The following is a 19,557-nucleotide window of genomic DNA, read 5'->3' on the forward strand; positions in this document are numbered from 1 at the left end:
TCGTGCCAGGTGACGGAAGAGCCTGGAGACAGCAGTAGAGCAGATGTCTGGTCAGCAGAGGACCACGTCTGCAGGACCATCTGACACACAGTGGGAGCATGGCTCTCGCTCTGGCCCTCGCCATGTGCTGGTGGCTCCAGAAGGACCTAGGACAAGGCTGCTCCAGACACAGAACATGGAGTGGCACAGATTGACTCGGGGCAGTTCCTAGGCCTCCCATTTCCCTTTGCTGCGGCTTAGGAACATGGTGTTTGGAGCCACGGCGACAAAGCAACTTGCAAACACTCTCAGACATATAGTCCAGCCTGTCTTCTCACCTTCTGCAGGCTGCAGTATCGCTGGCCAATCTGTATCTCCTGGCAAAGCCAAACTTGACCTCTCCCTCCTGCCCCCATCCTGTGTGGCCCAGGCCAAAGGAAAAGCTGTTCCCTGCACGCCCCATGCAAGGCGAGGCCTCGCAGGCTCTGCAGCACCCAGCACGAAGGCAGCAGAGCACGCCGGGACCTGTAGTCTGCCAACAAGCCCCAGCGTGTTGCACGCAACCCATTTAACCCTGCAGGCTCCCACTCTCCCCCACCCCACCAGGGAAATGGCTCAGCTGCACACAGAGGCTTCTGGATGGGAGGGCAGCAGCTGCCAGCTCCATTCTAGGCCATGCAAACCTCGGGCTAGTGGAGCAGCACTATAAATATCTCCTTTTGCAAGACTCGGTCACGCAGCTGAGATCACGTAAGGGGAAGCACTGCCCTGGTACATGTCCTCTGTCGCTTCGGTGCCTGTGCAGCACAGCCTGCTCTCCCAGAGTCCCCCCATCTCCAGGTTCATGGTGAGGGCACTGGGATGCAGAGCAGGTGTAGCTGGCAGAGCGGTGGGCGGATCGTGTGGGCAAGCGCAGGCATCATTTCTGCCACCAGCGCAGAGAGGGTGCACTGCCAGCCTCACGAATCCCCCATCTGCCCCCCAGGCACTCTTTTTCCCCACTGACCACCCTACCCTCCTTTACAAGTCCAGCACCCCTCAAACTACCTCGTACAGAGCCACAAAGCCCCTGCAGGGCACCCCCCACGTATTCAGACACCCTCACGCCACACTTTGAGCACTCTCTACCCCCTAACCAGCACAAATCCTGCATCCCTGCTGGACCTCGAATCCCGCAGCAGAAGGCCCGGCGGGGCAAAGCCCCCTCACCCATCGGCACGGATGTAACCCCGGGTCCCTGCAGAGCCTCCAGCCCCACCTTGGTCCTTCTGGTGCCCTGACAGCCCCAACCCTCGCACGATGCCCCCAGCCCGGTTGGCAGCCGAAAAACCCTCCTGTCCCGCCTGTATTTTTCCATAACGTCCCTCACCCCTCATTCCCAACCCTCCCGTCCTTTGTTCCCTGCAAATCCCGGACTCGGCCCCCTTCCGGAAAAGGGGATGCACGGTCCCCCCGGGATTCATCCCCGGCCGATCCCCCGGGATGCCCCGCTGCCCGGGGCGGGGGTGGGGGAGGCAGAGCCCCGGCCCGGCCGCCCCTGCCCGCTTGCCTGGCTTCGACCGCTGCCTCCGTCGCCGGGGGCTGCCCGAGCCGCCGCGGTACCGGAGCCTCCCGGGGGTACTGGAGCTATGGAGCTGCCCGGGTGCAGAGCCGCACAGAGGTACCGGAGCCCGCCGGTACCGGAGCCGCTGCGGTGCCGGAGCTCGGAACCCGCCGACCGGAGCTGCCGCGGTGCCGGAGCTCGAAGTCTGCCGGTACCGACCCAGCGCGGTGCCGGAGCTCGAAGTCTGCCGGTACCGACCCAGCGCGGTGCCGGAGCTCGGAGCCCGCCGACCGGAGCCGCCGCGGTGCGGGAGCCCGCCGGGTGCGGGATCCCCGGAGCCGGTCTCGGCGCCGCCGCTCTCCGCTTCTCCCCGCCCTGCGCCGCTGCTCCCGGGCCGGCACGGCGGGGCCCGGCCGGGGGGGGCTGCGTGCTCCCCGCTGCCGAGGGTACCGGGACTGCGGCTGGGGAAGGACCCCGGTCCCCTCCCTGCTCCCCCCCACCCCGCCATCCCTGCTGCAGGGGGGGATGCGCTCTGACCCCCACCACTGCAATCCTGCCCCACCCGCCCCAAATCCCTGCTCCTCAAGATCTGCCCCCCCATTCTTTCCCCCTGGATGCTGTCTCGTGCATCCCGACTCCCCAGCAACCCCTGCACCTACATGCACAGCTCTGGTCTTAGCAGATCCCTCTTCCACCCGCCCCTCAGTCTCTGCTTCCAGGAGAGCTGCCGCAGGGCGCTCCCCCCCGCTCTCTGCTCTCGGGGGTGCAGGTGACCCCCCCATCGCCAGGGATGCCCCATCAGCAGCATTCGGTCCCGGTGCAGAGACACAGCCCTGGCCACCCCTTCGCCCCGGGGAAGGGGGACTCCCAGCGCCTCCAAAGCAGGTTTCACCCTCCTTTCCCCTTGCAATAAGGACCCCAGCGACCATCTGTACTGCGGGGAGAGGTTGCCCTGCTCGAGGCTCTGCAGCTGAAGCAATCGGGATCCTCAGCAGGACCCCAAGCCGGGAGAAGGAGCATGGCACCTGGGAGCCCCTCCGTGCAACCAGAAGGGTCTCCCAGTGTACAGTAAGGGACAAGCTGGGAGGAGGACAAGAGAGAACACTTGAAGAGCAGAGGGCAGGGGTGACCAGTCCCTCCTGCTTGGCTTTGGGTGAGTTATTAATTGCCCGGTGCTGCCATGAGAGCGGTTCCCACATTTTGAACTTCCTTCACTGGGTGATGGAGGGGAGCATTTGGCTGACGGGAGGGATCACAGCGGGACTGCAGCAGCCCCAGCTTACGGCTGTGCTGTGAAATCCAAGCACAACCAGACAGACTCATTGCTTTCCTTGGCTGTGCCCCCTGCCCAGCAAAGCACCCATGGGCAGCCGTGCTGGCAACCACAGCCCACCCGTGGATCCAACCTGTCTCTGGCCACCCACCTCCTGAGTCCAGTTCTGGGTCACTGCCGCCACCCTGTTCCTGTCTCTGCCCCAGAGCTGCTGCAGATAAGCTGCTCTGATCTCCTCTCTTCATGGCGGCAAAGGACTCGCCTCAGAAGGACAGAAAGCCGAGCTGCCCTGGCAAGGAATAGGCAAGTTAAACCTCTCTTCCTCCCTGTTTTGGTGGGGAAATCTGCACAAATCCAGTGTTATCCTGGTACTTTGGGGCTGGGGCAGCTGCTGGCAGAGCCCGCAGAGCCTGGCACAGCCCTCCCTGCTGACTCCCTGGCCGCTGTGCTGAGACCACGCCAACTTGTTTCACCCAGGGTAAGCAACGACAGCTCCTGCTGAGCAGGGCTGGACGGGGCAGCTTAGCGACCTGGTTTGCTTTGCCTGCTGGAATGAACAGAAGAGGAGGAGGGCTCGTGCCCCGGCAGGGAGCAGGGATCATCACCAGTCTTTTGGTGAGAACACATGCCCTCCCCTTCCAGCTGCCTGGGGCTGCCCAGAGAGAGACGGCTGCTCTGCAAGCCACGCATCCTCAGGCACCGAGGGGCAGGGGATGAGTTTGGCATCTCTGGGCCATTTGTGGGGTGGAGGGAGTGGAATGACAGTGGTGGGATGGGAGAAGTCACTATAGCATGATGTGCAGCAGGGAAACTGAGGCACAGCGGCTGTGGGGGCTGCGCATGGGGGCAGATAGGAGGCTCTGCCCAGTTCTCCGGAGGGCAGTGCCCGGGTGGAGTGGGCACAGTGCTTCCCGGGAGGGCAGCAGAGCTGATGGTAGCAAAGATAACACTAAAAATACAGCAGACGCTTTGTTGCTGGCAACAATAGCCTGCAGTATTTTTAGCTGTTGTGGCGTTAGCAGTAAAGCAGCTCCTCTGGTCCCACTGCTGCCCTATCCCACCTTTGGAGCTGCTGGGCCTCCCGCAGCCCCCCTCGGGCTGCTTCCCGGTGCTGTGGAAACGGTAACGTTAGAAACTAAACACAAACACCTCACCCACTGCCACCCCCAGCTGAGTCACCACGCTGCCTGCTCCCCTTGCCCCTGCCTCTATCACCCTCTCTGCCAGCCCCAAAAGTGGCAGCTGGTGTCCCCTGATCCAGACCTGCTCCCAGGTATGGGGGATTGCCTCTCCCAGGGTCAGGCTCAGGGCTGCCTACATTTTCCCCCACCACGGGACTCCATCAGCTGGAGATTGATGGAGCAAACCCCATGGGGTGGCACCACTGTCCTCAAACCCATGGCAGTGCGATGTCCTCCTGCTTCCCCACTGCAGAGAGCTGGACCCAAGTGGTGCCTGGCTTGCCAGCACTGCCCAGCCCTCGCCCCCAGACCCACCAGCGGCTGTGGCCCTGGCACAGCCTCTGCCACTGCCAGGGATAAAAATAGCCAGGCAGGAGCAGGCGGAGGCAGCAAGAGCCACTTTGTGCCCCATGGCAAGGTCCAAGCTGGGGTGCTGTGCCCAGCACCCCCAGCCCATTGAAGGGGAGGGGGATGCATGAGCAGGGGAAGGGGAGTTAGGGGTACTAGCAGTGGTGGGACACAGGGAAACAAGGCAGCTCTGCTCTGCCCTCAAGGGAGGTGTCAGCACTAGGTGCCTGCCAGACCCAGCATGTCGGTGCCCTCATCCCATCTCGTGGGGGTCAGGGGACGAGTGGGACCCCATCTCACCTCTCAAGGATGGTGGAATGACCCACCATCGCATCACTGTGGTGCTGCCCTGTTCCTGCAGGGGTTTTGAGGTGGTTGTTGGGGAGCTGGCAGGCTGCCATAGGGCAAGCAGGATCGTAGCCCTCTAACTGCCCCATAGCTGAGGCTGTGCACATGCGGACAGCTGCCCGCTCCACCACCCACATCCCAAGGCCCCTGGCATGCACCAGAAACCTGCCTGGTAGGAAGCAGTAATTTGTGTTCAAGGGCCAGGAGAGTGGCCCCATCGTCTCCTCCCTAAAATAAGGCAGTGGCCAACAGCCGGGCTGGGGCGGGCGGCTGCAGCCATGACTATGTTAGGATGTTCTGGGGCTGAGGGCAGAGCACGTCGCGGGTATGAATTAATTAACGCTAAGCAGTTTTGGATGGTGTCCCAGGCTTTTTTTTTTTTTTTCTGTTGTCATTATAGCCAGCTCCAAGCCTGCCAGCGTCTGCTGGGTCCTGGAGGGTGGAGTGGGAGCAGCTATGGAGCTGCCCTAGTGCCTGTGAGTGCTAGGGTGGCGTTGTGGGCACCCCACTTGATCGGTGCCTCCCTGCTCCCCAAAACGTGGGTGCTCCTCCCAGCCCTGGGGCTTTCTGGCTTTGCAGTGTGGCCAAAGGCAGCTTTGGGGGCCCAGTGTGGCCCCTACTTTGTGGCTGTGGGTTTTTTACCACTGTTCTTGCCTGCGAGAGGCTCACAGGCTTGTACACAAATTTCATGCCTGGCTCACAGCCCTGAAAATTACCTTGGAAAAGGATTTTAAAATAAAAGTTGTAAGCACCCTCAAACAGTACTTTTATTACTCCAAAACTCAGTGGGGGATGAAGGACCAGGGCTGTGGGGAGAATTGGAGTGTGCACCCAATGCCTGCGATGGGAGGGGGAGCTGGCGTCAGGCGAGAGTGCTGGGGTGGGAGGTGTCCAGCTGTGCGTGTGCACACATGTCCAGATGTGCATGTGCACGTGTCCAGCTGTGCGTGAGCGTATCTGTGTGCACGGTAGAGCTGCTGGAGGTCGTGGGCATCCATGGGTGCATGTTGTGTACAGGTCAGGGCCATGCAGAGGGAAGGGTATCCCTATTGGGGTGCGCAGCATTGCTCGACATCAGCCCCCAGTGTTGTTTCCCACTGCTGAAACAGGTGCTTCTCCCTGCCAGGCCTGTAACTCCCCAGCAAGAAAAAGGGTGCAGAAGACATGCCCACGGCCCACACCTCCTGTGTAGGCAGCCAGAGAGAAGCCCTGTGCCAGCCAGCCCCTCCAGATGTCTTTAAATTTAGCTCTTTTTCTGTCCTCCGGTTGTGCGGGCCAGGCCAGCAGCCAAAACCTCTGCAAGCCATATGCACCCCTTTGAAAGCAGCTGCCCGCCCTGTGGGGCTTTGGGGTCCCAGGAAGGACCCGTGCTTGCTGCTTGCTCCCCAAGCACTGCGATGCCCCACATCTGCAGCTACTGCAGCCCCTGCCCCGGGGCAGACAAGAGAGGACAGAAAGGGATAAGTGACATGCCCAAGGTTCCCCTAAGGAAGCTTTGGCAGAGCTGAAAATGACACGGCAGCCCCATTCTGCTCTGCTTCCCCAGAGGAGCCATGGATTCAGCATCCATGCTGCATACATGCCTGCATACAGCCACCAGCACTGCCTACCTGGCTGAAAATTGGAGAGTGCGGCACCACTGACCTGCATGTGTGCACCATTGCCCTGTGTGTTTGTGCGTGCTCACACACACAGCCCATGTGTGGGTTGAGGTGTCCCACTGAGCCCTACGTTCTCCACATGCCTGTGCCCCCACCTGGGTGTGCATGGGTGTGCCTGCAGGTGTGTGCACCCGTATGTGGGTGACTGCATGTACATCGTGCAAACACGGAGGTGTGCATTTACATGTGAGGGGTGTACATGCACACGGGTGTGCGGGCAGTGGGGTGCGCGCACCTGTGTCCCACTGGGTGAGTGGGCACTGGAGCATGTGGGTGGGCAGCGCGCGTGTGGGCTGGTGTGTGCTGTGCCCAAGCACCACCAGATGGTGCCCTGCCTCCATAACACCTTTTGAGGACCCAACCCTGCACCATGCAGAGGGATATGGTGGGGGGGAACGCTGCCCTCTGTGGGGTGATTTCTCTGCCTGGTGCTGGGCCATGGCTGCTTGGCCTCTCCAGCCCAGCAGAGCCCCCCATCAACAGCTCCCTACAGCCGGGAAAAGGCGACAGCCACAGCGACACCTGCCACTGCCAACACTGCAGAGGTGCTCAGGGTTGCAGATCATCCCCTTGGTGGCACAGGATAGGTGGGTGCTTGTTTTTTGCAGAAGGTGCCTCAACTGCAGAGAAGCAAGCAGAGCTTGGGGAAGCCAAGAGGTCTGTACACAGTCTGGGTGGTGGGTGGGCAGCTCCTGCCTCCACTGTTGCATCCAGCTTTGCTGGTCACATAGGCCCACGTGGCATTTTTGGTTGCTACCGCCCCCCTGCAGTGACTTCAAACCCACTCAAAGCTGGAGATGCTCTACTCACACCTGAACACACGGTGTGGGACCTGAACAGACTCATCACATGTGGGTGCAGCAGAGATGAAAGGGCTGACTAAGAGGGTCGGGAGCCAGGGGAACGGGACAACACACACACAGATAGACAGGAGTGGTGATTTCTGGTCCATGCCTCCTCCCAGCTCTATGGTCTTCCCTGCCTGCACCCTTTGCCAGCCCGCCCCATGTGTGTGGGTCTGTCTCAAACACCCCCACCAGTTCCCTGTTGTGGGTGCCACGGGCTGCCATTGGGCCAGGTGGGAGGCCTGGAGCCGCTTGGGAGCCACTCTAACAGCTTCTCTGAACCAGCCCAACCTGCCCAGGAGGCCAAACCTGCTGGGAGACCCAGGCTTCCCTAGGAAAAAAAAAACCCTGAAGACTCCACAGCACCATGTGCCCTCCTTTCCCAGGGCTGGGACAGGGCACGCTGCCCGTGGGGTACCAGCCATGGGGGGCTCTTTGGACACCCAGGGAAGAGCCATTGTATCCTTTCAGACAAAGAGCCCAGCACAAAGACGCTTAATGCCCAGACTTGTGAGTTTTCCCTGCCTGCCAGACAGCTTTATCCCAACCAGGGCATGTATAGGCATGAGCGTATCCCAGTGCCCGGCGGCGCCCGCTCGACGGCTGTGCTGCCACAATGCGCCGGCACGGAGCCCAGAGCCCTCGCCAGCGGGACAGACCCCTGGGCATGGGGACACAGCACTGGGCACGGGAACCACGGTGCCTGCCAGGATGGGGCACAGCAGCAGCAGAAGTGCTGGATCCTGCACCTGGCAGTGCTCACCTCACCGCCGCACCAGTCACAGGACACCAGCCAGCTGGGCATCCCCCTCACAGCACCGGAGACGGGGGCTGTGGGGTACTGCCAGCACTGCTTGGAGCAATGGGGCACCCCCTGCAATCCATCCCTACTCACCCCCGAGCCTCCTCGCTCCAGCCCCAGTTCACATCCTCTTCCCAAATTCACCCCACAGCCCCGACTCGGGGCTGTCCTGGGTGGGAACTCCCTGACACAGGTGTGTGTGTTGCGGGAGGCACACGCTTGTCTGGGGATGGGCAGCCGCTCCGCGGGCAGCGCCGCACCGGAGGGGAGGGGGTGCGGGGCGACCCCGTACCGGGGAATGGGGGGGAGCGGGACGGGCAGCAGGGGTGAGGGACAGCCCCATTCCAGGGGATGGATGGATGGATGGATGGATGGATGGATGGATGGATGGATGGATGGGGTTGTGTGTGCGGGGCGTCCCCGTGCCGTGAGGAGGGGGAGAGGGGGGAGCAGGGGGTGAGAGACATCCCTGTGCCGAGGAGGGGGGAGCAGGGGATGCGGAGTGGGGGTGCCGGGCAGCCCCGTGCCGGGGTGGGGGGAAGCAGGGGGTGCGGGACAGACAGCAGAGGGTGTAGAGCATCTGCGTGCTGGGGGATGGATGGATGGATGGATGGATGGATGGATGGATGGATGTGTGTGTGTGTGCCCGACAGCCCCGTGCCGGGAGGTTGGGGAGGGGGAGGCAAGAAGCGGGAGGATGGGGGTGAGGAGCAGCCCCGTTCCGGGGTGGGGGAGAATAGGGTGTGCGGGCCAGCCCCATGCCGGGGCGGGGAACAAGGGGTGTGGGGCATGCCCGTTCCGGGGGACGGATGGATGGATGCATGCGGGGGGGGTGCGGGATATGTGAGGGGCATCCTCGTGCCGAGGCGGGGAGAGGGGGGAGCAGGGGGTGCGGGGCATCCCCGTGCCGATGAGGAGGGAGCAAGGGGTGCGGCACAGCCCCGCAGCGGGGTCCCGGGGAGGCCGCTCCGCACAGCGCCCCGCTGCCCTCCGTGTTTTCCCTGCAGCCTTTTGTGTGCGCGGCGGCGCGGGGAGGGCACCTGCTCTCCTCTCCTCCTCCTCCACCCCTCCCCGCCGATCCCGCCCCCCCCCCGGCCGCCATTTCGCAGCGCCGGGCTCGCCCGAGCCCTTTCCACATCATGGAGGACGGGAGGGGGGAACAAAAGGCCGGCACCCGCCCCGCGGACACGCGTGTCCCCGTCCCGGTCCTGCGCGGGGGACGCGCACCCACGTGTGATGAGTTTGTTCCGGCCTCAGCCCGGGGGCAGGAGTGCTGCCCGCCCTCCTGCCCTTGCCCCGGGGATGCGGGGGGACACGGCGTGTGCGTGGGGGAGGCGCAGAGAGAGCACGGGCATGGGTGTGCGGGGCTGGGGCACGCCTGGGGCAGCGTGTGCGCGGGGGAGAGCGCACACGCATAGGGGCTCCGTGTATGGGGGTGTGATGATGTGACATTCGGCACGCACAGCCGTCTGCACGTGTGGCAGCGAACGTGTGTGCACGCTACAGCCTGCACGCATGGCAGCCTGTGTGCTCGTGTGTGACAGTGTGTGCATGTATGGCACCCTGTGTGCTTACGTGTGACTGCATGTGTGTGCATGCATGGCACCGTATGTGCTTGTGTGTGGCAGTACATGTGTATCTGCACACATGACACCATGTATACTCATGTGTGTGTGCACACATGACACCACGTGTGCTCACATGTGCACGTCTCTGCATACGTGGCACTGTGTGTGCTCACATAGCTGCATACAGACGCGTGAGCCAGGCTGCTGGGGTGTGAGCAACAGTGCATACAAGCGTGCACACGTGTCTGAGAGCATCGAGGTGTGTATGCATGGGAGTCTGCAGCTCGAGGAGGTGTGAGTGTGCATGTGGGAGCACACACATGTGGCATCTGTGCTGCAGGCCCAGGCTGTGTCCCCATCTCCCCAACAGCGTGTGAGCAGGGGCTCAGTGTGAGGGCGCAGAAATGGGTGTGCATATGTGCATGTGTGTGTGCACCTCCAAGGGGAGGCAGTGGATGGAAGGACATTGCAGGCACGGTTTGGGGTGCTGCAAAGGGACCCTGGACAGAGTGGGGTGCCAAGGGTGCAGAGTCCCCCCCACTGCCATCCCCTCCCGGGTGCCAGGAGGGGCAGCCCCATCCCAGCTGTGCGCCCCACTGCTGGGCAAACAGCATCATCAGAAACGAAGCCTGGCGAGGAGAGCCCACTGTCTCTGCTGCCCTATCTTGCTCCCAGGTGCCTGCAACAGGAGGTGCCTGCCAGCTGCTGCTGGGAATGGGAGAGGAGGGAGCGGATGGTGGGGAAGGGTGTGCGAGAGCAGGGAATGGGTGGGATGCTGCTGCCAGCCCCTGTCCAGTCCTCCCCATCACAGCGCGGGGGCCTGACAGCAAAAGCATCATCCTGCCCTCAAAGCCCTGCTGCAGGTGCTGTTCCCAGCCCCTTTGTTCATCTTCCACCTGCTTATCACTCCTTCCCCCTTTTAGGTTTATCTTGTCCTGGCAATGACAGCCCCATTTCTTCTGCCTCCCACTGCACACAAGCTTTTCCCATGTCTCCCTGCTTTTTGGCACCACCTAACCTCTACGCTGGATGCAACCAAAACATCACCCCTCTATCCCCCCAAAGGCTTATATTGCTGCCCACCTCTCCAGCCCCCAAAGGAGGAATCAAGCCAAGCAGCTGTGCAGGGCACAGCTCACCTGACCATTGGTTTGGGGTCAGAGCCTGGTGCCATTCTCAGCCCCAAAGCGTGCACAAGCCCCCAGTCCCTGTTGTGCCCCCCTCCTCTGCCCCAGATGTACTTGCTGAGCATCAACAGCGACCCATGCCTTTGCCAGCAGAGGGGCCAGAAAGCCAGGGCAGAGGACATGGTGGGTGTGCCAGTGCCACCCTATCCCAGGCGGCTGCTGGCTGCCTTGTGCCAGCTGCCTGTGGTGAGCAGTACTCTGCTCCCGACCCCTCCCCGGCCCCTTCCAGCCACAAACGTCAAGACACTTTGCCGGCATTAAATATTCAGTTCCTTTCTCCATCCCCTCCCTGCAAAGGAGTTCAGCATCGCAATGAACCCGCTGGCCTGCCCATGCCCTGTGCTGGCAGGATGCGTCTGGGAGGATGTGTCTGGGAGGATGCTGCACACCAGCCTCCTGCAGAAGTGGCTGGGAGCCGAAGAAAGGAGAGCCATGTCCGCCAGCACATGGCCAAGCAATGGCCCTGGGGACCACGGTCACCTTCCCCCTTGCTGGCTGCTCTCCTGTGCATCTGCCTGCTGCAATGCGGGGTTCAGCTCTCCCTGCATCTCACCCCTAGGCTTGGAGCTGGCCAGGACCTGCTCCCTCTTTCCTCCCCTCCTTCCCCCCCACCCCTCAAGTACCAGCTGGCCTGTTCAGTGAGAGGAGTTGCCTGTTGAGCTCAGATTAATAACCGTCAGGCCCCAAACAAGGTCACACAGGCACGGGTGGGGGCTCTCTGTGTGCCGCAGTGGGAGCAGGCTGGGTGCTGGGTGGCTGTGCCCTTGCTGAGATCATATGGGATGGCCATCAGGCGCAGTGAACAGAGCTAATGGGCATCTGCAAGGAGAGAGAGATAATCTGAGGAGTCAGCCTTGAGTTCTGGACAAGCACTGGGGCTTGGGTTCCATTCTTGAGGGCAGAGCAGCAGCAAACTCTGACCCAGAGCCCAGGCTGGAGAGAGAAATGGGGAGTGGGTGCCCATGGATGGAGGGCCATGCAATGGGAGAGCCCTTGGCCTCAGGAGCCCAAGCTAGAAGCACAGGCTGGAAGAGAGGGAAGTGGGCCAACAGCCGCAACCCCAGTATCCACCAATGTGACTGGGAGCCCAAGGCACCAGTGCTGAGCAGGGACGGAGGGAGGGCAGTGGGAAGAAGCATTGTTGCAGTGAGGCAACGCCCCTGTCCTGCCACCTGGGTGCACCTTGGGGCCAAGGGTGACAAGGGCAGCAGGGCTGTTTTACAGCGTGAAACAGATGTCATAGCTGGGAAAGCAAAGTGAATTCCAGTTGGGCAGAGGCTGGGAAGTGCCACACCAGTTCCCACCACCACGGCTGTCTTTGAACTCCTGGGAAAAAGCACCAGCCCAAGGAGCTCTTTTTCTTTGCACTTTCAGGTCTGTTTTCAAGCTTCCCGCTGCGACCACAAAGACCAGGAACATGCTGTGTGTGGTCAAAGTGAGAGCCCGAATCCTGCTCACAGACCCAAAGTGTGCAGAGGACCGGGACACCAGGTCACAGGAATATCTCCACGCAGTGAGCACCATGTGCCTGCTTACTGCAAGGCATAAGTTCCCTGCTTGCAGCCGGGAGGGACCCTGGCAGGACCAGAGTGGGGGCTCACAGCTGGGAGGATTTGGGACCCCACCATGAGGACTGGGAGGACCTAATGTGTGTCACAGCCAGATGAGCCTCATTGCAGCCCGGCAGCTCGCGCGAGCTCTGGGAGCAGAGGCGATCCACCCCTGCCATTCCTGCAGCATGGCATCATCGCTGCGCACGATGCCGCTGGAGTAATTGCTGTTGGGCTGGGTGCCAGAGCAGCACCCGCCTTCAGCTCCCCCCGCAGCAGAGGAGATAACTCAGTCTGCCCCCTCTTCCCTTCACGCAACACGGGGGCTGCCGAGAACCCCCCTGCTCAGCCCAGGAGACTCCCCAGGCTGGGGTAAGCAGAGAGGGAGGCAATGGGGTCACTGGGGCAGCCTCGAGGTGCTCAAAGGCCACTTCCTTGCAACCCACTACCCTAATTTCAGGCAGCTGCTTGGTGAAGCCCTCAGGCTTCCCGCTGCAAAGGCAAACGGAGCGTTTTAAGAGTGTGCTTTCACCCGGCTTCCTTCCTGGGAATAAACCACATTCTGGTGATACTGAGCGTAAAAAGAAAAGAACAGCATTAACGGTCAGCAGTTAAAGCTGGTGTGCGGCGGAGCTGCAGGGTCCCCTCCTGCCCCAGCTCAGCCCCGTTCTGCTGGTATTGAGGGGACAAGACCTGCCGGAGCCCCACTATGGGCCCAGCCCCACCACCGTTGCAAAACAGGATGCAATAAAACCCCATTTGGAGCCCATGTGACGGCAGGGAAGGGCGGAGGGATGGCTGCCTTGCAGCGGGTGGTTGCTGCGGGGCGGTGGGCGCCTGCGTGCCGAGCTGCGGGCAGCGCACGTGGCAGCTGTGCTGCGGAGGGAGGCACCAGGAGTGCAGCGCAGAGTGGGGGGTTTGGAGGGGCTGAGGCTCGGCACATGGCTGCCTCTGCTCCCTGTATCCTACAGCCCTCGCTCGCCCGGGAGTGGGAGGCACAGACCCAGAGGAGCTGCATCCTGGGAAGAGGATTCTGGCCCCCATCGAGTGCCTCCTCGTGAGCACTGAGCCTGAGGACAGAAAGAGACCCTTGTCCTGAGCCATGCTGAGAAGTCACACCTCCACCAAGCAGAGGGGGTGCTTTGATCTTTCAGGTTCACCATTGCCATAGAGCCTGAGAGGGTTTTGTCCTTACCCGCTCAACCTAAAGTTCTTCTCAAAGCATGTTTTAATAATTAAACTGTTGGGTTTTTTTACACTGAACAGAGTGAAGGAAGCACAGCCCACAGGGCATTGCAGATTACCTGCTCACTGTCCCCAGCCCATGGGTAGCTCCAGCACTGTCCTGAGCTCTGCGAGCGCAGTGCAGGCTGCGGGCATGGCTGGAGCCACCATTCCCACTGGCACCCTGCTGCAAAGACAGCATGGAAATACTGTGATAACAGCAAGTCCAGGGTGGAAGTTTCTGGAAAACTACAGCAGATAAGTCACTGCAAACCCTGTGCGCTCAACCTGAATACCGACGGGTGGATTTTGCAGTGGCTTTTGGGCAGTTGGAGCTTTTTCAGAGGGAAGATGGAGCCAGGAGCTGCAGGACAAGCATGCTGGGTGACAGCTTGCTGCTTCTGGGCTAGTGGAGTTGGAGCTTGGCTTCCCCTCAGCAGCACCTCTGGGGCACATGGGGTACAGGCTGGGGCTGCCACATGGTTTGGGAGCCGGGCTGCAGCATCAGCACCAGGCTCGGAGCCACAGCCTGTGTCCCATTGCCCCATTCCCAGACAGAGTTCAATGTGGGGATTTTTTTGACCAGACTGAGCATGGGCACAGTCCCACCATGCTCCTGCCCTGCCTGCACTTAAAACAGATCTGAGGAGATACGGTGAAGAGGACAGGCTCTTGGTGCAGGCAGTGGGGGCATGGCGGTGGTCGGTGGTGAGGAGGGACACATTCCCACTCTGCACTAAAGAAAATGGGAGTTTTAGATACCAGCAGATGCCCCTTTGAGGAAAAAAAAAAAAAAAGTCTTTTTTATACATATATCCAGCACCTCAGTTCCTCCCCAGCTGTGCAATGAGTCTGTTGGGGCTCAGCTTGGAGAAGTGGGCTGGCAGTCACACTGTCAGTCCCTGGGGAGCTCCCACAGCAGCACAGCCCAAGTGTGAACCCAGATCACAACCCTTCCCCCAGGTGGCGCCTGCTGGGTGCCCCATGTGTGACTTCTCCACTGTCTAACAAGGGGTTGAGCTGCAGAGCAGCCCACTGCTGTGCTAAAGGAAAGCCTCTCTCCCTCCCTCCCCCAGTCGCTCATTTTTGCCAGCACCGTTGACCCGAGCATGTTTGCAGATTGCTGCCCCTCTGTCCACAGGGATGGAAACGTGGTCAAAGTTTATTAGAAGGGCGCCAGCCACACATAGATGTGTGTGTGTGTTTGTGTGTGTATATATAGGCAAAGTGTGACGGTATGACCTTTGTTTTCTTAGGAAGCCAAGCTGAAAAGCAAGGCCAGGAGCAAAGGAAGCAAACAAGCAGGAACAGGGGACCCAGTGGGTGTATTTTCAGCTGTGCTCTGCCTCCCCGCAGCACGGGAAGGAAAGCACATGGGCAAATGGCTGCACCGGGAGCTACAGCCTAGAGAACAGCACGGGGCTCATCCTGTGCACCCCACTCCAGGGCAGCAAAAACGGTCGCCAAACTCCATTGGAGCAAGTGTCAGTCTGCAGGCAGTGTCACTAGGACATGCAGTGCCAAGTCCCCGTCACCCTTCCAGGATCAATACAAGGTGACATTTCTCCTGTGGAGAACAGCCCAGGGTCTGTGTACACCCCGTCTGGCTGGGATATCCTTCTGCCCTGGCACAAGGGCATTTCCCCTCTGGTGTTTGACTCATCCCAGAGGAAATCTGCCTGCTAGAGCCATTCCAGCAGCACTGGGGCAGAGCATGCAATGATGGGGACCTTCAGCTGCCATGAACTATTTTTCTTGCCCGTGCCAAGCCAGGCTCTGGGCAAGCTTCTCTCCTTCCAAGGTATCAGAAGCTGCTCTGAGGCTCTGCTTCAATGTGCAAGCCAGGTGACATCCCTTGTGCTCACCTGTGGCTTGCTCTGCAGGGAGGAGTGATGCTGCCGAGCTGACCACACCAGGGCGGTGTGCTTGGTGGTGGCTGTCATTTGGAGCCAGACCACCGTGTCCCTCCTGTGGGACAAGGAAGTGGCCAAAGCCTGGGTGAGCTCTACTGTGGATGCTGGCTGCTCTTGTTTACGTGCATGCATGCATACACTCATTCCTTCTCCTTTGTGGTAGGCAAAGCCATGCCTTTTGTATCTGACAGGAGGCAGCTGCCTTCTGCCCCGCTGCCTGTGCCCTGACGGGATGGGGGACAGGTCTCTTAGGCCACAGGGTGCAAACAGCAGGACAGAGCGTGGCAGTGCTGTTATGATGGTATCTGGGGATGTGCAGGCTTCCAGAAAGCAGGCAGGGACATCACCCCCCACTATTGCCAAGGGGGCTGTGACAAAGGACACAATGCAAGAGCACTGTCTTGAGGAAGAGCGGAGAGGAACCAGCCCCTGCACTTCATGGTGACGGCAGCCTCCCCAGACCCTCTGCTAACCCCCAGTACCCTCACGGACATGCCACAAGGAAAGAACCAGGGTGACTTTCAGGAGACTGTACCAGGGACAAATCCTTGAACGTTTCATGCTTGCAGCCACCAGTGCCCCCTTTCCAGCCTCTCTGTTCCCCAAGAGCTTTTCAGCCCATCTGGATGCCATGGTAGAGGGGCCACAGGGGGGTCCCCTCCATCAGATCCTCACAGCAGTCCCATTATCCCTGGAGGTTGTTAGGGAGCCATGCGTTGAAGGACCCCAGGAAAAAAAGATTGAGCTGAGAACAGCCAGAATTGGTCCCTTCCCACGATTGCCCCAACTCTGTACCACCACACTCCCACAGCCAGTCACCACCCCGCACCACTCCCAGCCCCTTACCAAACCAGCTGTAGGTCCTGGCCATCGTTGCAGCTTCCACAGAGCCAGCACAGGGACCGTGGGGCTGTGCCATACGTGAGGACCAAACCTGGGAGCAGAGGGACTGTCAGTGCCCAGCACTGCCCAGCCACAGTGACCAGGACCAGCTGGTGTCCCGGTGCAAAAGCCATGCTGGAAGGAGCCTGGCCACGGCTTTCAGCAGGCACTGCCTCAGCATCTTGGAGTCAGGGAAGTCAGCCTCCATGACTCAGAGGTGAGAAGGGAAATTCAGACTCACTCCTCTGCCCTCTACAGCCCTTTAACCAGTTTCCTGGCTCCTCTCGATTTGTGTAACAACCCCTGAGCTGCTCCTTGGGGCCACCAGGTCCCTGGCAGCGACCGGTCCCCCACCCCATAGCCACCACAGGCTCCTGTGGTCAGCCCCACTCTTGCATATGCCAACGGCTGTGCCAACAGTTGCCTGCACGTGAGGCTTGCGAGTGCCTGCCCTTGGTCCCTAGCCAGGGCTTGAACCCATCCCAAGTGCTGTGGGGAAGACTGCAAGCCCCATCGGGATCCACTGCGCTACGTGGGTGCTCAGCCGTGCTCCAGCCAGCAAACAGGGCAGTTGCATCCCTGTAAAAACAGGGGTGAGGAGAGGTGGCTCAGTGCGGTGGCTGAGACTGATGTCTCCTCCATCCTCTGCTCACTCAAGGCTGGTGGCTTTGGCACAGAATTGCCACTCTGGCATCTGACTTGGCTGGCAGTTCGCTGAGTGACTTCCCACAGTGCAAAGGTTGGGGCCTCTTATGCTTCCCCATCGAGCCTGCTGCTTTCCCACCACTCCTGAGTCACCAGCAGGATTTGGGCTCCCTCAGGAGCAAACCCAGCTGGCTTGGCTAACCACCACATACCCGAAACCTCTCCTGTCTCCCAGCCTGGGCCACCAGCATGTCCCCTCCCAGCCCAGCACAGGAGTCAGGGACATGGAGGAAACTGTGACACAGGCCAGATGCAGTGCTTGTGGTGGTGTCAGCTGCAGCTGTCTCTGCTCAGCCCAGAAGGAAGCTTTTCCACATCGAAGGACACAGCACAGCTTTGGGATGGAGCAGGGCTTTGGCCAAGATGCAGAGAGGAGCCAGGGGGATGCAGGCAGGTCCCAGGGCGGTGAGGCTGGCTGGGGACAGAGCAGGGCTGCAGCTGCCACCCAGGGCCACTGCTTGAGGCTCTACCTGGTGACAAGGCAGCTGCAGGGACACCCTGGGTCAGGTTTGAGCCACTCTCAAACCTGGTACCTGGGAAGAGGCTGAGGTCGGCTGCAGGTCTGTTCAGAGCCACATTTCAAAGGGTTGGGGCCAGGGGGGGTCCAACCACGGGCACTGTGAGGAGAGCCTGGAGGTGCACATACAAGTCTTAGGAGGAGCGGCTGAGGGAACTGGGGTTGTTTAGCCTGGAGGAGTCTAAGGGGAGATCTTATTGCTCTCTACAACAACCTGAAAGGAAGTTGTAGAGAGGAGGGTGCTGACTTCTTCTCCCAAGCGACAGGCGACAGGACAAGTGGGAATGGCCTCAAGCTGCACCAGGGGAGGGTCAGACTGGATATCAGAAATTTTTTTTTCACAGAAAGGGTCACTGGGCACTGGCAGAGGCTGCCCAGGGAGGTGGTGGGGTCACCATCCCTGCAGGTATTTAAAAGACTCAGGGATGTGGTTTAGTGGCAGATAGGAATGGTTGGACTCCATGATTCAAGAAGTCTTTTCCAACCTGGTGATTCTATGATTCTATGCAGTACCCAGCCTGGGGCAGCAGTGATGGGCAGAGATGACCACCCCCCCACCCCACCCCCCGAACGACCCTACAATAACAGACAGGCCCCAGAGAGCACCTCTACACTCACCCTGTCCCAGTAAGCAGCCGGTGGCACCAGGCTGTCCCGAACAAACTGCCCGACCCCTCCTGCAGCGAGTAGCACCCCTGGCTCCAGCAGCAGCCCCCATCGAGCACAGCATCCCCAGCCCCACCAGAACAAACCAGCAGGTGCGAAGGAGGAAGGAAACAAGACGATTAAAAACAAAAAACAACAACAACAAAGAACGAAACAAACAAAAAAATAATCCCAAACACCCCACACCCGGCAAAATAGCGAGGAGGGGGGGGGGTGAAGGGGGGGAGGGGGGGGGCGAGCCGGGCTGCCACGCGTTTATTTGGGTGCAGGGGATGGGGAAGAAATACCTGCCGAGGGAGGAACTGGGGTCCCGAGGCCGCCGGTGATGCCTGGTCCAGGGCTCCTCCCGGTGGCAGCGGCGGGCGGCAGCGCATCCCGCATCCCGCATCCCGCATCCCGCATCCCGCCGGTGCGGGGCCCCCGCCGGGCTCCAGCGCACAAAGGGCTCCGCTTTTAAAGCCCACGGCCCGATTCCCCCAACCCCACAGAGCCCTGATTGGTCGGGCCGGGGCAGCGCTGCCGCCGGGGGGGCGGGGGGGGGGTGGAATTTAAAATTAAAAAGTAAGAAAAGAAACAAAAAAAAGCAGACGCTGGAAGAGAAAGTGCAAAGCAACCCCGATCATCGGGAAATCCGTCCCCAGGGGCTGCGGCAGGCAGGGCACGACCAGGAAAGGCTGGAATCTGCAAAGCTCCCGTGGAAAAAACTTGCTGATGCCGGGCCCGGCGACACGGGGATGGGCGGGTGTGCCCGGCGCCGCCCGGCTCCGGCCCCTCTCCAGCCGGGGATCCTCGCCCTGACCCCCCCGTTCCATCCTCTGCTCTCAGGGTTCTTTTTTTTTTTTGGTGGGGGTGTCCGTGGAGCTGTGCTTTCCCAGCTCGTCGGCAGGGGGTACGCTTGTACCGGATAATCCATCCCTCTTGTTCAGGATGCTGGCCCCCATCCCGGTCCCCGTCCCTGTCACAATACCCCGGGGATGCGGGCGGGCAGGAGCCCTGCGAGCTGCTGCACCCCAGAACCTGCCCCCACCGACACCGACACCAAAACCGGCACCGGCATTGACACCGAAACCGGCACTGAAACCGGTGTTGGTATGGACACCAACACTGGCACCGGCACTGGCACCGGCACCGACACCGGCACTGGGACCGGCCGAGCTGGGCTGTGCCAGGGGCAGCCCACGGGGCGCTGGGTGAGGGCGGCAATCCTGCCCACCCTGTGCCACCTCTCACATACACACACACACTCTGAGGTGCTCTGAAGGGCACTGGGCAGGAGGGGGATCTTTTGGGGCTCAGCACACACTTAGGGCGGCAGGACAGCCCCGCTTGAGGTAGGGCACAGTCTCCAGATGCAGCTGGGGATGC

General features: G+C 60.8%; 1 protein-coding gene across 3 annotated transcripts in view; it reads right to left on the minus strand.

Moving 5' to 3' along the window:
- The window catches only part of NMUR1 (neuromedin U receptor 1), a 52,881-nt gene extending 34,282 nt beyond the window's left edge, over positions 1 to 18,599 (minus strand). For 2 of the 3 annotated variants that reach the window (XM_054074102.1, XM_054074099.1), the window contains exons 1-2: positions 18,480 to 18,599; positions 16,269 to 16,356 (exon numbers count right to left, since the gene is read on the minus strand). The gene's annotated coding sequence lies outside the window, so the exon portion shown is untranslated. Of the gene's footprint in view, positions 1 to 16,268; positions 16,357 to 18,144; positions 18,262 to 18,479 lie in introns of those variants that run through there. The other variant, XM_054074100.1, reaches the window with a different exon arrangement.
- Between the last annotated feature and the right edge of the window lie 958 nt (positions 18,600 to 19,557).

This window comes from Cuculus canorus, chromosome 9, assembly GCF_017976375.1.
Source record: "Cuculus canorus isolate bCucCan1 chromosome 9, bCucCan1.pri, whole genome shotgun sequence".
Lineage (NCBI taxonomy): Eukaryota > Metazoa > Chordata > Aves > Cuculiformes > Cuculidae > Cuculus > Cuculus canorus.